We start from the raw sequence: 6,000 nt of genomic DNA on the forward strand, positions 1-6,000 counted from the left end.
AACGTCCTTTCCTTGGACCTTTGAATGATTCTACCGCATCTCCCTGTCCCTTCGCTCTCGTGATCTGTTTTGTTAGTAAGACTCTCGAGCATTTATTGGCCCTTCATTGAAGGGAATTATTTGTCATTTTAAAGCCGGGGGCTCCAGAACTGGACCCAAGATTCTAAACGAGGTATCGTCAGTGGTCTGTAGGGTGCGGATTGGGATCTTTTTGTTACTTTTATCTAATGTATTTGATTATATTCTTGTTAACTGACCATATAGAATGCACGATGCCCACCTGTGTCAGCGGTGGCTGTTGGGCTAAAGGGAACGAAGTCCCCAGCGGGCAGCCCTGAATTGAGACTCCGTGGCTCGGTATTTTAATGTTGAGTCTCTGGAGCCGCCCACAGCTTCCTCCTTTAATGAAGATCCGGGGTAGCTCATGGAGGTCACGTGATGTAGCAGAGAGGTCAGCTGATCGTATGCGTGTTACATGGTGGTTTACAGTGACCAGGAAGGGAGCTCAGACACACGTGACCGCTTCGGTTTAGTGGTCGCGTCTTTATGGTTGGATTATCGGAGGCTCAGATTAACAGATTAGAGATTGATTTTTGAACATGAAGTTTAGTTCACATAAACTTTAGCACCTCTAGGCCGGGACCCACAACGAAGTGATATAAACAAATACTTTATCAGCCGTGGCTGTATGCCGCTCCGTTTTTGGATTCATGTTTGTTTCGGGTTTGGTTTAGTTTAATCTCATAAACCATTTACCTTTCATTTAAAGTTTTTGCAGGTTGTGAAGTCACTCCATGAGCCAATAACAAAGCCATATATTTGCATGAAGATGTTCAACCTGAGCGATTACTAGACTTGGGCACCAGGGGGCTCTTCGTGTTCGTCTTCGTGCTCGTCTTCGGGGAAAAAAAAATCTTCGGATTCCGCGAATATTCGCCCGTTCCTGTCTTCTCTTCGGGCGAATATTCGCGGACATTCTTCGTGCTCGTTTAATCTTCGTTTTCCTCCTGGTTGCCTAGCAGGGGTTAATACGGGGTTAATAACACATCACAGCAGCAGCAGCTGCCGTGAAGGTACGTGTGTGCAGCTCTATTGGTCGTTTCGGCAGGGGGCTGGTCTGGCATCAACGAGTGAATTGCAGAACTGCAGAATGCACTTCATTCGTTGATGGCAGGCGAGCCCCCTGCCGAAACGACCAATAGAGTTGCACACACATACCGAGGTGTACTGTCCATAGATGTTTAATAAAAGAATAGGGAATATTTTACATTTTTAAATTGATTTTGGACCACTTTACATGCCTAACATTTGCTACCTATTTACAATGGCATACTTTGCAACAACCCAACTTACTTATTGGACAGGACTGGAAAATAGCAGGACTGTCCACCAAAATCTTGGGTGTGTTGGCAGGTATGCTGATGGAAAAATGTTGGACAAGAACTAAAAAATAGCTTAGGGTTAATGTACGGTTATGTTTAAGATTAGTAGCAGTGCACTGGTTTGGTTAAAGATGGATTATGTCTAAATAATAATAATTTAATTTTAATGTTTTTTTTAAAAAAAAAATAGGGGTTTATTTAAATGTATTTTAAAGTTAGATTTATTATTTAGTACTTGATTATATTTATTAAATGTTTATAGTAGCGTTACCTACCGAGCTATAACTACCTATGTGTATTTGCATTTTGCATACCTAGTTTAGCTAAATTAGATGGGACAGGACTGGAAAAAAGCAGGACTGTCCCTGAAAAAGTTGGGTCTGTTGGCAGGTATGTGGATGGAAAAATGTTATAGGGTGAAGTGTGAGTTATAGTGTTAATGTAATGCTATTAGTGAGTGAAGGCCAGGGCAAATAACAAGGAAAAGGTCCTTGTGTTTTGTGCATTGTAAGTGTGTGTGTATGTGTGTTATGTGTGATGTCACTGTGTGTTATATGTGTTATATGTGTTATTGTGTGTGTTATGTTTGGTTGGTTGTGTATCAGAAGGAAAATAATGAAATGGAAAAGGAAATGGGAAAGGCAAATGAGTGGGCAATTGGCGACCCGCTCACCTGTTTCACCCCAGGGCAAAGCGCCCAAACACTGTCAGTCTTAGACGTTTGGCAGCAGACTTCCAGAGCTCAGACACAAGGCCCTAGCGTAAGCTGGCCACTCCGGCGGAGGTAGCAGGCGTTGCCACACCGCAGACAGAGGCAGCCAGGGGGGAGAAACTGCCCTTACAATTAGGGACATTTTGGGCATGACTCTAGCCAGGAAGCGAACTGGCAGAGAAGAGATGCTGGCACCACCACCACCACCACCACCACCAGCAGCATTGAAAAATTGGAAAGGCGAATGAGAGGGCAATTGGCGACCCGCTCACCTGTTTCACCCCAGGGCAAAGCACCCAAACACTGTCAGTCTTAGACGTTTGGCAGCAGACTTCCAGAGCTCAGACACAAGGCCCTAGCGTAAGCTGGCCACTCCGGCGGAGGTAGCAGGCGTTGCCACACCGCAGACAGAGGCAGCCAGGGGGGAGAAACTGCCCTTACAATTAGGGACATTTGAGGCATGACACTAGCCAGGAAGCGAACTGGCAGAGAAGAGATGCTGGCACCACCACCAGCAGCAGCATTGAAAAGGCGAATGAGTGGGCAATTGGCGACCCACTCACCTGTTTCACCCCAGGGCAAAGCACCCAAACACTGTCAGTCTTAGACGTTTGGCAGCAGACTTCCAGAGCTCAGACACAAGGCCCTAGCGTAAGCTGGCCACTCCGGCGGAGGTAGCAGGCGTTGCCACACCGCAAACAGAGGCAGCCAGGGGGGAGAAACTGCCCTTACCATTAGGGACATTTTGGGCATGACTCTAGCCAGGAAGCGAACTGGCAGAGAAGAGATGCTGGCACCACCACCACCACCACCACCACCAGCAGCATTGAAAAATTGGAAAGGCGAATGAGAGGGCAATTGGCGACCCGCTCACCTGTTTCACCCCAGGGCAAAGCACCCAAACACTGTCAGTCTTAGACGTTTGGCAGCAGACTTCCAGAGCTCAGACACAAGGCCCTAGCGTAAGCTGGCCACTCCGGCGGAGGTAGCAGGCGTTGCCACACCGCAGACAGAGGCAGCCAGGGGGGAGAAACTGCCCTTACAATTAGGGACATTTGAGGCATGACACTAGCCAGGAAGCGAACTGGCAGAGAAGAGATGCTGGCACCACCACCAGCAGCAGCATTGAAAAGGCGAATGAGTGGGCAATTGGCGACCCACTCACCTGTTTCACCCCAGGGCAAAGCACCCAAACACTGTCAGTCTTAGACGTTTGGCAGCAGACTTCCAGAGCTCAGACACAAGGCCCTAGCGTAAGCTGGCCACTCCGGCGGAGGTAGCAGGCGTTGCCACACCGCAAACAGAGGCAGCCAGGGGGGAGAAACTGCCCTTACCATTAGGGACATTTTGGGCATGACTCTAGCCAGGAAGCGAACTGGCAGAGAAGAGATGCTGGCACCACCACCAGCAGCAGCATTGAAAAGGCGAATGAGTGGGCAATTGGCGACCCACTCACCTGTTTCACCCCAGGGCAAAGCACCCAAACACTGTCAGTCTTAGACGTTTGGCAGCAGACTTCCAGAGCTCAGACACAAGGCCCTAGCGTAAGCTGGCCACTCCGGCGGAGGTAGCAGGCGTTGCCACACCGCAGACAGAGGCAGCCAGGGGGGAGAAACTGCCCTTACAATTAGGGACATTTTGGGCATGACTCTAGCCAGGAAGCGAACTGGCAGAGAAGAGATGCTGGCACCACCACCACCACCAGCAGCAGCATTGAAAAATGGGAAAGGCGAATGAGTGGGCAATTGGCGACCCACTCACCTGTTTCACCCCAGGGCAAAGCACCCAAACACTGTCAGTCTTAGACGTTTGGCAGCAGACTTCCAGAGCTCAGACACAAGGCCCTAGCGTAAGCTGGCCACTCCGGCGGAGGTAGCAGGCGTTGCCACACCGCAGACAGAGGCAGCCAGGGGGGAGAAACTGCCCTTACCATTAGGGACATTTGATTCATGACACTAGCCAGGAAGCGAACTGGCATCGAAGAGACACTGGCACCACCACCAGCAGCAGCAGCAGAATTGGGAAAGGCGAATGAGTGGGCAATTGGCGACCCACTCACCTGTTTCACCCCAGAGCAAAGCATCCAAACACTGTCAGTCCTTGGCGTTTGGGAGCGGACTTCCAGAGCTCAGACACAAGGCCCTAGCGTAAGCTGGCTACATTGGCGGAGGTAGCAGGCGTTGCCACACCGCAGCAAGTGCAACCAGGGGGGAGAAACTGCCCTTACCATAAGGGACATTTGAGGCATGACACTAGCCAGGAAGCGAACTGGCAGAGAAGAGACACTGGCACCACCACCAGCAGCAGCAGCAGCAGCATTGGAAAAGGCGAATGAGTGGGCAATTGACGACCCGCTCACCTGTTTCACCCCAGGGCAAAGCATCCAAAAACTGTCAGTCCTTGGCGTTTGGGAGCGGACTTCCAGAACTCAGACACAAGGCCCTAGCGTAAGCTGGCTACACCGGCGGAGGTAGCAGGCGTTGCCACACCGCAACAAGTGCAACCAGGGGGGAGAAACTACCCTTACCATCAGGGACATTCGAGGCATGACACTAGCCAGGAAGCGAACTGGCATTGAAGAGAGACACTGGCACCACCACCAGCAGCAGCAGAATTGGGAAAGGCGAATGAGTGGGCAATTGACGACCCGCTCACCTGTTTCACCCCAGGGCAAAGCATCCAAGCACTGTCAGTCCTTGGCGTTTGGGAGCAGACCTACAGAACTCAGACACAAGGCCCTAGCGTAAGCTGGCTACACCGGCGGAGGTAGCAGGCGTTGCCACACCGCAGCAAGTGCAACCAGGGGGGAGAAACTACCCTTACCATCAGGGACATTCGAGGCATGACACTAGCCAGGAAGCGAACTGGCATTGAAGAGAGACACTGGCACCACCACCAGCAGCAGCAGAATTGGGAAAGGCGAATGAGTGGGCAATTGACGACCCGCTCACCTGTTTCACCCCAGGGCAAAGCATCCAAGCACTGTCAGTCCTTGGCGTTTGGGAGCAGACCTACAGAACTCAGACAGAAGGCCCTAGCATAAGCTAGCTACACCGGCGGAGGTAGCAGGCGTTGCCACACCGCAGCAAGTGCAACCAGGGGGGAGAAACTACCCTTTCCATTAGGGACATCTGAGGCATGATTTCAGCCAGGAAGCGAACTGGCAAAAGATACTGGCACCACCACCAGCAGCAGCGTTGGAAACGGAAAAAGGTGAATGAGTGGGCAATTGACGACCCACTCACCTGTTTCACCCCAGGGCAAAGCATCCAAAGACTGTCAGTCCTAGGCGTTTGGGAGCGGACTTACAGAGCTCAGACACTAGGCCCTAGCGTAAATTGGCTACACCAGCGGAGGTAGCAGGCATTGCCACACCGCAGCAAGTGCAACCAGGGGGAGAAACTACCTTAAACATTAGAGAGAAAAAATTTAACTTTCCAAGCTAAGAGCTGGGTAACCCAATTTGGGCAGATTGAATTTAAGAAAGGCAATCTGCTCCATCAGATGAGGTGCCATGCGTGAGCGCTGTGGACTCAGTATGTTTCCAGTCATAGAAAACACGCGCTCACTTTGAACAGTGGTTGGCGGACATGATAGAAGCTGCTGCGCAACCCATGAGAGTGCAGGCCACACACTCTTCTTTTCATCCCAGTAGCTAAGAGGATCAACATTAGGAGCAGAAGGAACTTCACAGAGGTAAAGTTTGACCATTTCAGCAGCACTACTCTCCTTTCTGCTGCTAGCTCTGTCAGATGGTCCAACTATACTGCCAAGTGCCTCTTCCCAAAACGCAGCTGCTCCACTCAGCTGTGTTGTGCTGCTTGTGGCACTGCTGCTGATGCTGCTGCTAGGGGTAGCAGACCACATCATCTCTTCCTCCTCCTGCACCTCACCCTCCTCGGACAG

The sequence above is a fragment of the Sceloporus occidentalis genome, unplaced genomic scaffold (genome assembly GCF_023333645.1).
Source record: "Sceloporus occidentalis isolate IW3139 unplaced genomic scaffold, rSceOcc1.0.p SCAF_403, whole genome shotgun sequence".
Classification (NCBI taxonomy): Eukaryota; Metazoa; Chordata; class Lepidosauria; order Squamata; family Phrynosomatidae; genus Sceloporus; species Sceloporus occidentalis.